The sequence below is a fragment of the Chionomys nivalis genome, chromosome 13 (assembly GCF_950005125.1).
Source record: "Chionomys nivalis chromosome 13, mChiNiv1.1, whole genome shotgun sequence".
Classification (NCBI taxonomy): domain Eukaryota; kingdom Metazoa; phylum Chordata; class Mammalia; order Rodentia; family Cricetidae; genus Chionomys; species Chionomys nivalis.
Genome location: NC_080098.1, coordinates 28,090,054 through 28,101,549, shown reverse-complemented (window position 1 = coordinate 28,101,549; position 11,496 = coordinate 28,090,054).

Below are 11,496 nucleotides of genomic sequence, written 5' to 3'. Positions count from 1 at the left end.
AGAAAAAAGTTGTGTGTTTATATATACACACATATATAGGACATATACACATATAATATAAATTATTTTGAGAAAAGGAAAATCCATGATATGACATTATGAGACAAGGAACCTCCAAATATACCAGTGAGTTTCTGTTGGCCATCTATTGCTGGGCATGCAGCCTATTCTTTAGAGTTGATTTCTCCACTGAGACTCCCTCAGGGGAAGTGATTTTTCATTTATAAGTGCCTATCCATTGGGAATTGCTTCTATGATTGTGATGGGAACATGTATTCACTTCTTTCTGCTTTAAGACCCCATCTGGTACAGTGTAGTAGCAGGCTGCTTATTGATTCCTGACTGCCCAGCCCTGAAACAATGACAGAGAAACTGTATTAATTTAATCACTGTTTGGCCCATTAGCTCTAGCTTCTTATTGGATAACTTTTACATATTAAGTTAACCCATTTCTATTAATCTGTGTTCAGAAAACAAAGTGCACATTCAGCTGACTGGAGCAGCCCATTGAGTTCATGGAAGACTAAGAACAGAAAAAAAGGCATACAAGGAAGAGGCACAACCAAGGGTTTTTTTTTTTACTCTTGCTTGGGCAGAGAAAGTAGAGAGGAAGGATCTTGTCCTTGTTGCTCTGCTGATTTCTCAGGTTTATTCTTTATTTATCCCCCAAGTTTATCTTTCAATAAATGATAAGAGTTGAAATATCTGATGTCCAATTCATACAGTGTACACTCCGGTCTGTATCCCAGCCATGCAGATTTTTCTGCCCTCTGCTGCTAATGGCAAGCAGGGTGGAACTATCCATTACTGTGTTCCAGATACTGGATTTTTCTCTCACCCAGGGCCATACCCTCTGCCATTAACAACAGTCATGGCTGTTTCTATCCCATGCTGCATTCCAGCCATATAGATTTCTCTCTCATGCTGGATCCTGTCCCGTGCTGCTAGTGTCCGGCAGAGTGGCCCTATTTTAAGCTGCATCTCAACAACATTAATTTCTCCTCCCAGTTTTCTTACATTAGCTTTTCTGATAGCTCACACCCTCCCTAAACAATGAAGGAGGTCTAGAGATATAGAAGTTTCCCAAGACTGGCTTCTCAGTGAAGCTCACCATGCAAATTTACAAAGGTAGTCTATATTTAAAGATAATACCTTGGCCCTATTCCTTGAAAAATCAGGAAAGAAAGCTGATTCATTTACTAAAGTTATACAAGGCCTAAAAGAAGCCTTCACTGATCTTTTACAACTATTAACTACAGCTGTAACTAGAATAATATCAGATCCAGAAGTCAGGCAAATATTAACAAATTGTCTTTTGAAAATGATAACTCAGAATGCAAAAGGGAGGTTAGGCATATAAAGGCAAGATCAGCACCTATAGATGAATGAACCAAAATATAGGTAATGTTGGATCTCAGGCTTATGATGATACTTGGATAAGTCATTTCAAAAAAATTTAAGAAAAAAATCAAAAGGTTAGATGTTTTAATTGTGGTAAACCAGGTCATCTGAAAAGGGATTATAGGCAAGACATTCCTGGAAACAATTATTTTTCTAGAGATAAGTCAAAAAGAAGACCTCGACCTTCTGAAGTATGCAGAGGTGTGGCAAAGGGCAAAGGGACTAATGAATTCAGTTCAACAAAGGACATACAAGACAATCAACTGCCATCAGCAAACAACTTGTGGAGGCTCTTGAATGCCCCAGTGTCAAATTGGTTAAATCTTTAGTTGTCAGCATGGAAAAAATGCCTCCACTGAGCAATTAAATGACCTAATGACTATTGTTAAAAACCATGCTGCTAAGAATGGCAAAACAGCTTCAGTAAGAAAAACAAAATTTTCAGGAGAGAACATAAAAACAAGTATTTTGGCAAATTTCTATAAAAGATCAGAGATTAAAGCTTAAAATATAAACAAATAACAATGAAACTGAGGATCTAGTAGACACAGGGGAAGATGTAACAATAATATTGCATAAATCTTGGCATCCAAATTAGCTACTTCAGGAGGCAAATATTCAGTTTCTAGGGATTGGAACTTTACCACGGCAGGATGGGGGTTTTACATGCAAGTTGGGTCAAATATATAGGGCCAGAAAGACAGATAAGGAAATTAAAACCATGTGTGTCTAACATGGCAATGAATTTATGAGAACATTATTTATTACAGCAGTAGAAAACACAGATTAATGTTCCTCCAATTTCATAAAAACCCTGTAAAATAAAAAACGCTTCTGCGAGAAATATTAAAAGGTAATATTAAGAACATCCACAATCTGTCCAAATTGTACATGAGCAGGGCACAACAACTGATCATCTTACAAAGATATCAACAGCCCTACCTTTAAATTAGTTAACTGACAAACCGATGTGGATAGAACAATGCCCTCTGATATCAGAAAAAGCACAAATATTAGAACAGCTGGTACAGAGGCAGCTAAATTCACATCATATTGAAGAATCAACCAGTCCTTGGAATTCTATGTTTGTCACTAAAAAGAAATCTGAAGAGTGTTTAGCAATAAACAAAATAATTCAGCTGACATGCTCCCTGTAGCCTGGAATTCTGCCTTCTCTATTACCTAAAAGGAGTCCATTATAGTGATTGATTGAAAAGACTACTTTTTAAAACTATACCTTTACATGAAAATGATAGAAAAAAATTTCCTTCACAATGACTAATTATAATTATTCCCAGCCTGTTAAAAGTATCAGTAGAAAGTCCTTCCACAAGGTAGCTTAAAGAGCTCCAACTTCTGTCAATATTTTATACACAGCCATGGGAAATAATTTATAAACAACTTCCTCAATCTATAATTTACCATTATATGAATATTTTACTGATACCTACAGATGCAAATACCTAAGAAAAAGTTTGAAGAAGCAAAGAAAAATTTGCCTTGTTGGGAGATTATCAATTCTTCCTGAAAAAACACCAATAGAATATTCTATTAATTAACTAGGTGTAGCACAAATTCTAATAGGTTTCAATAATAAAAGCCTGGAGTCAGATATCAGGGAAAATGCTGAACTATCAGAGATAAAGGATTAAAACCACAGCCACTTTACTTCTCCTATTTCCATTCGTAAAGGAACTGAGTTTCTGTTTCCTCCTGCCTAATCACTTTGTGTTTCCCCCCAGTCATATCAGTTCCTGTCTCCATATACAGACATACACACCATCATGATTAGCTAATGGCTAGTTCTGCCATCTGATCTTCAGGCAAGCTGTAGTTGTACAAACAAGATATCACCACATTTACTCTTTGTATAAAAATTAAAAAGGAAGTTTATAGCTTAGATAAGAAAAACTATATACAGTAAGTACAATAACTATATTTAATATATACAGTCAGTGAATACATCAACAATGTCTAGCCCAATAGAAATTGAGAAATTCAGAGAAGCTATTTCATATCTATCACATCTTAGTGAGTCAGAAAGTTGTACCTAATTTACTTTCTATTATAATTTGCATTGAACAATATTTTTATTTCTCTCAACCTTATACAATTTTCAATTGTTTAGTGAATTTTTTTCTAAATCTGGTAACAATGAAAACTATAACTCTAATTATCTTCTATTCAATTCCATCAGAGACCCAAGAAGTAAATAGTAGGCAGGAAGTGTAAGCAAGTAACTTCCAAAAAAATGTGAGAAATGACAGAAGCAGTTGGCTGCCTGGACAGAGGAACCCAGGGTTCCTCTGCAACATTGGGGCATCTATCTTTGGTCTGTAGGTCTAGCATTTCTGACAAACTTTTCTGTGGAACAGGATATGATGAAGGGCTGTCCTACATTGTCTTGGCAAAACTTGTCACTCTTTTCTTTTGTGTCCTGCTTGTCCAATTTGTACAAAATATTGTCAGTAGTCAAGGCAAGGACACTTTCCTGCCCAGGGACTATCATTTGCCACAAAAAAAGTAAACTCCATTTGGAATTTCTGTAATGCCTATCATCTACTCTGAAGTAGACTTGTGCTACCAGGAACAGACATGCATCATTGAAGAACCCATTTTATTAAAACATCTTAAGTTAATAATCTATAATCTGTAGATCTCTGAAGTGCTTGAAGATGACCTGTCTATCTAAAATATATCTGTTTGACCTTAAAAACATACCTTTTATGACTACAAATTCAGTTGTAATAGGTGACTATTTGCTAGCCTGCATTTTCTTATTATCCTAAATAGTTGGTAATAAGATTTTACTTTCAAAGGCTAGAAATTTGTATTACATTGTTAAATGACTTGCAAACTTACAATACATTGAACAAGGTTAGAAATGTGTCTACAGGATGTTCTAATAAAAATAAGCTCAACTTTGTATGAATATATCAAAAATCCAAGCCAATGTAAAATATTTAAAATTAGTAGTTACCCTTTTTTTGGTTTAAAAGTAGATTCAATTATCTATCTTTTAATCTTCTTTCTATACCCTATTCATTAGAGTAGATTCAATATGCTATCATGGTTGATCTTTAAATGTCTATTTGGCCTTTTTTTCCCTGAAGATGGGTGAGCTTCCATCCATGGTTTGTAACTTTGCCACTTGCAGGAGTTACTTAAAAAAGCAAAAATTTAGTGAAAGGGGCCAAGTAGGCAAGATCCCTCATATAGCTGTAAAATCACTGGGTTAAAATTTCTAATTTGGAGGGGCAGTTCCCAACCACATCTGGTGGCAAAATCTGATTAGAGTTTCTTGAGTTCTTTATATATTTTGGAGATTAGACCTTTGTTTGATGTGGGGTTGGTGAAGATCTTCTCCCATTCAGTAGGATGCTGCTTTGTCTTAATGACAGTGTCCTTTGCTTTAGAGAAGTTTCTCAGTTTCAGGAGGTCCGATTTATTCACTGTTGCTCTTGTTGTCTGTGCTACTGTGGTTATACGTAGGAGGTGGTTTCCTGTGCAGAAGTGTTGCAGTCTACTTCCCACTTTCTCTTCTATCAGGTTCAGTGTGTTCAGATTAATGTTGAGGTCTTTAATCCATTTGGACTTGAGTTTTGTGCATGGTGATAGATGCAGATCTATTTTCATTCTTCTACAGGCTGACACCAGTTGTGCCAGCACCATTTGTTGAAGATGCTTTCTTTCTTCCATTGTATACTTTTAGCTCCCTTGTCAAAAATCAGGTGTTCATAGGTTTGTGGGTTAATATCCGGGTCTTTGATTCAATTCCATTGGTCAATGACTCTGTTTTTATGCCAATACCAAGATGTTTTCATAACTGTAACTTTGTTGTTTTTTTAGTTACAATATGTGTATCTACTTTGTTTTTTATTATAACTTACGAAAAATTAAAATTATAACTATCAATTTTTTTCTCTTTATTTTATTCTTTTTTAATTAAGATTCTGCCTCCTTCCTGTTTCCCATTTTCCTCCCCCTGTAACTTTGTAATAGAGTTTGAAGTCAGGGATGGTAATGCCTCCAGAGGTTCCTTTATTGTATAGGATTGTTTTGGATATCCTGGGTTTTTTGTTTTCCCATATAAATTTGATTATTGTTCTCTCAAGGTCTGTGAAGAATTTTGTTAGGATTTTGAAGGGGATGGTATTGAATCTATAGATTGCTTTTGGTAGAATTGCCATTTTTACTATGTTGATCCTCCCAATCCAAGAGCATGGGAGATCCTTCCATTTTCTGGTGTCCTCTTCAGTTTCTTTCTTCAAAGCCTTAAAGTTTTTGTCAAATAGATCTTTCACTTTTTTGGTTAGTGTAACCCCAAGATACTTCATGCTATTTGTGGCTATCGTGAAAGGTGAAGTTTCTCTGGTTTCCCTCTCTGCTTCTCTATCCTTTGTGTATAGAAGGGATACTGTTTTTTTTTTTTTTTTTTGAGTTGATCTTGTATCCTGCCATATCACTGAATGTGTTTATCAGCTGTAGGAGCTCTTTGGAAGAGTTTTTTTGGGTCACTGATGTACACAATCATATCATCTGCAAATAATGAAAGTTTGATTTCTTCCTTTCCGATTAGAATCCCCTTGATCTCCTTATGTTGTCTTATTGCTATTGCTAGAACTTCAATCACTATGTTGAAGGGATATATTGAGAGTGGACAGCCTTATCTTGTTCCTGATTTTAGTGGAATGGCTTTGAGTTTCTCTCCATTTAATTTGATGTTGGTTTGCTGTATATTGCTTTCATTATATTTAGATATGATCCTTGTATTCCTAGCCTCTCCAAGACCTTTATCATAAAGTGGTGTTGAATTTTGTAAAATATTTTTTCAGCATCTAATGAAATGATCATATGGTTTTTTTCTTTCAGTTTATTTATATGATGGATTACATTGATAGATTTTCATATGTTGAACCAGCCCTGCATCTCTGGGATGAAGCCTACTTGATCATAATGGATTATTTTTTTGATGTGTTTTTGGATTTGGTTTGCCAGTATTTTATTGAAAATTTTTGTATTCATGTTCATGAGCGAGATTGGTCTGTAATTCTCTATCTTGGTTGAGTCTTTGTATGGTTTTGGTATCAGGGTAACTGTAGCTTCATAAAAAGAATTTGGCATCTGGTAGCCACCCCAAGTTCAAGTCGCCATAGAACCTTCATCTAGCGATGGATGGAGATAGAGACAGAGACCCACACTGGAGCACCGGACTGAGCTCCCAAGGTCCTAATGAGGAACAGAAGGAGGGAGAACATGTACAACGAAGTCAGGACCACGAGGGGTGCACCCACCCACTGAGACAGTCGGACCGATCTATTGGGAGCTCACCAAGGCCAGCTGGACTGTGACTGAAAAAGCATGGGATAAAACCGGACTCTCTGAACATGGCGGACAATGAGAGCTGACAAGAGGCCAAGGACAATGGCACGGGGTGTTGATCCTACTTCAGGTTCTGGCTTTGTGGGAGCCTAGACAGTTTGGATGTTCAACTTCCTAGATTTGGATGGAGGGGGGAGGACCTTGGACTTTCCACAGGGCAGGGAACCCTGACTGCTCCTGGGACTGGAGAGGGAGGAGAAGAGGAGTGGGGGGAGGGGGAGAGGGGTGGGAGGAGGGGGAGGGAAATGGGAGGCAGGGAGGAGGCGGAAAATTTTTTTTTTCAATAAAAAAAAAGAATTTGGCAATGACTCTTCTGTTTCTATTATGTGAAACACTTTAAGGAGTGTAGGTATCAGCTTTTGGAAATTCTGGTTTTGGCATTTGGTGAGGCTGTTTGCTAAGTGTAGAAGTAATACATCAGGTAGTAGATGCAAAAAATGATGACAGTAAGTGGGTTCAGTGTGCTATGCTGTAAGAAGCTGGTTGACAATTTGTACTTTCTATTTACTTCATCAACAGATGTCAGAGCAAAGCCTTTCCTATGTTTGGTTCAAGTGTGTCTCCTCACTGTCATTGGTTTACCCAAAAGACTTACTTATTCACCAATACTGAAAGAATCATCTCTTTCAGCCTCATTCCTTTGCGGTCTTCACCTTTCTGCTATGGTGTTAAACCAGAAGGCAGAGCAAGTACCCTACTGTCCAATGAACAATAACTGCACTTGTTCCCTTTGCCTTTTTCCTTTACACCTCCTTAGTACCATGCACTCTACAGCTCCACCCAGAAGATCTGTGAGTGTGAGAATTGCTTGGTGATTTGTCTCCTGACTGGAAAGAAAAAGAGATCATTGAATCTATCTTCCCCCTTTTCCAGGTACATTAATCTCTAGAAATCCTAAATTCATTATAATTGCATTAGTTTTCCTATTAATGACATCAAGAACACTGCAAACTTTCTATGTATGCCATTACAGTGATTTTTCTCATCTTCCTGATTTTCAGGTAAGAAATTTGACCAGTGGCCTTGATTTTTTCAACCTAGGAATGGTAGCAATTTGTTAACTTCTTCTTAAATGTGAGGCAATAAGTGAAAGCTTCAGAGCTCATAATTTGTCAGACTTAAAACTGGAAGTCTAACTTTTGAATAGTATTCATGTTTAGTCATATTTTGTGAACAACTCTCAGTTAGTTATATCACAAATATTCTAAACCACTATACATTTCACTTATTATCTTATTGCCTAAGTTATCCTCTAAAACTTAGAAGGTTTTCTTCACTCATGTGGGCTGATTTGTTCCAAAAAGAAAGAATAAAACACTTGAAATTTGGTTACAATAAATTGATGAAGTCAGAGAAAATTTATAAACATTATGAGTCTAAATAAAAGACCCCATACATGAGTAAGTCTATTTCTTTTCCTGGGGACACACTGAGCTCCACATTTAATGCACATCGCTAAATTGGGGGCACATGGCATACAAAGCATATTATTATTGGTTAGATGTATTTCTCAAAGGATATTGATTCATGTTTTCCAAGCAAAGACACATTCAAATTGTCCCTCATAGATCTCCCTTCATTAGAGTCTTCATGATCCATGCAAACTGGTTTATCCTCATCACCTGTGAACCCTCCCACAAGGATAGTTGAGTGTCTAGATCACAGGAGAAACAACATGACTAAAGCTGCCCTTCCTATGTATGGTTTACTTGCTATACTACACATAATACACTTCTTATTCCTTCAAATGCTAGAGAAAAACATATTAATAGACATTTGATAACTGCTACTTTCCAGATGATGACAATTTTGTTCACTATCATGTTCGATATGTTTGTAAAATGTCTTTTATCATTACATGCCCTGTGCACACATTTCTGCAAAAATGCCTTAGAGATCTAAATGAGTCAGGAGAAGTTAAAATAAGTAAATACTACAAACTTCCATAGATAAATGCTGAAGAAAATTATTCTTTTTTCCATTCAGGAAGGGGCAAATATATATCGTGTTTGTTTCATTGCATATAGCTGTAGATTCAGCAAACAAGGGTTTCCCAGAAAGGATTGGGGTGACGTGTAATAATCACCACTGGCGCAGCTTTCCTCTGTATATCCACATGCACGGACTTCTAGCACAAGGCATGGCACAGGAAGGCCTCTATGTTAATATTCATCTGAAAATGGAAAACCAGGTTGTCCCTTAAATCTAGAAATACAAACAAATCATATGAGTTTTGAGTGAATTCTATGAAGCTGTTATGCAAAAATACAAATTACAAATTTTTTTTCTGGTAATCCATAGTTGATCTTAAACATTATTTTATAAATGGTTAAACAAAAACTAAATAAATATTGCATATTATGCTCCTTCCCCTAAGACATACACAGAAAATAATATTTAAATTGTCAAATATACATCTATCCAAAAAAGATAATTTTTTTCATTTTTCTTTAAAAAGAGAACAAACTGTCTTTTTTTTCATTATACATAGAATCTAAGTTTCCACTCCTTCCCCTCCTCCCATTCCCTCCACCTACCTCCCCACTACCTCTATCCACTCCTCAGAGAGGGTAAGGCCCATTGCTTTGGGGAAGGTCCAAGGCCCTGCCTAATATATCTAGGCTGAGCAAGAGAATAGGTTCCCAAAGAGAATAGGTTTCCAAAAAGCCAGTACAGGCAGTAGGATAAATTCCGCTGCCACTGCCAGTGGTCCCTCAGTCTTCCCTAGCCATGTAATTGTCAACCATATTCATTGGAACTAGTTTGTTCCTATGCTTGTTCTTTCCCAGTCCAGCTGGTTTAATTTCAAATTCTTAATGAAAGCAGAAACTAGTCACCTTGATTTGAAAATAACAAGGCAAACGACACTCTGCAACAAGAAATACTTCAGGGAGATGTAAATCGGAGGCATCAATTTCACCTCAATTTCTACTTGATAATTTACTTGCTAAAATCCTGCAAGCACTATACTAATCTTGTTTTAGAAGTAGAAATAATGGACTAGGAACATTTCTAAGTGGAGAAATGTTTTTGGTGCAAACGTGTGGTATGAGTTTTGATCCCCAGTGTCCACATAAAACTGGCCATGGTAGCATGCAACTGTACTAAATCTCCATGGTGACACAGAAAGTGGAAACAGAAAACTTCCTGCAAACCTACAGACAATGTGAAATACACAGTAGAAACAAGATATTCTGTTTCAAACAAGATAGAAGGCACGGAACACAATCACAGTTGCATGGTGGATCTTTCCATTTTCTGTTGTCTTCTTCGGTTTCTTTCAAGTATTAATAGTTCTTGTCATACAGGTCACTTGTTTGGTTTCAGCGAACTCATATTCTTTTGGGTTTGGGTGAAATGTTCTACTGATATCTCTTAAGCCCTTTTGAGTCATAACATCTGTTAGTTCCTTTATTTCTCTGGTAAGTTTCTGTCTGACAGACTTCTCAAGTGGTCAAAGTGCAGTGGTGAAGTCTCCCATTATCAGTGTGTGGGATCTGATGTGTGATTTAAGCTCAGTAGTGTATCATTTGCAAATGACTGTACCCTTATATTTGCGGCATAGATATTTAGAACTGAGACTTCATTTTGATGGATTTTTCCTGTGATGAATATGAAATGATCTTCTTCATATCTTTTGACTAATTTAGTTTGAAGTCTACTTTGATATATATTAAGATAGCTACACCAGCTTGTTTCATAGGTACATTTGATTGGAAAATCTTTCCCGAACCTTTTCTCTGAGGTAATGTCTGTCTTTAATGTTGAAGTATGTTTCTTGTATGTCGCAGAAAGATGGGCTCTGTGTTCATACCCAATCTGTTAGTCTACATCTTTTTATAGGCAAATTGAGTCCATTGATATTACAGAATATTAATGACTAGTGATTGCTAGTTCCTATTATTTTTGTTTTTGTTGTTGGTGGTGTGTGTTTGTGTTTCTATTCTTTGGGATTTTCTGGGGTGTGATTATCTATTGCCTATGTTTTTGTGGTTCTTGCAAATTTCCTTGTATTGGAATTTTTTTCTAGTACTTTCAGTAGGGCAGTATTTGTGGGTAGATATTGATTAAATCTGGGTTTGTCATGGAATATCTTGTGTCTCTGTCTATACTGATTGAAAGTTTTGCTGGATGTTGTAGTCTGGGCTGGCCTCCATGGTTTCTTAGTTTGTTCATAATGCCTAGCCAGGACTTTCTGTCTTTCATTGTTTCCATTAAGAAGTGGAATATAATTCTGATAGGTCTGCCTTTATATGTTACTTGGCCTTTTTCAGTTGTAGTTCTCAATAATCTGTCTTTATTCTGTATGTTTAGTGTTTTGATTATTATTTTGCAAATTAACTGTTTTTGGTCCAGTCTATTTTGTATTTTGTAAGCTTCTCATATTTTCATAGGCATGTCTGTCTTTAGGTTGGGGAAAGTTTCCTTCTATGATTTTGTTGAATTTATTTTCTTTGTCTTTGAATTAGGATTCTTCTCCTTCAATTTTTATTATTCTTAGGTTCAGTCTTTTCATGTTGTCCCAGATTTCCTGGCTGATAATTCCTGGATGTCAATGCTGTTGCCGTGGTCCACTGCACTGCTGAGGCTTCTCCCAATGGCCTGTCCCTTCTGCTGCGCTGCAGAGGTGTCTCTTGCAGACTGACTCAGAAAATGTGCTGCAAAGTCTGCTCCCGGTGGCCTGGCTCACCCATCACACTGCTGAGGCTGCTC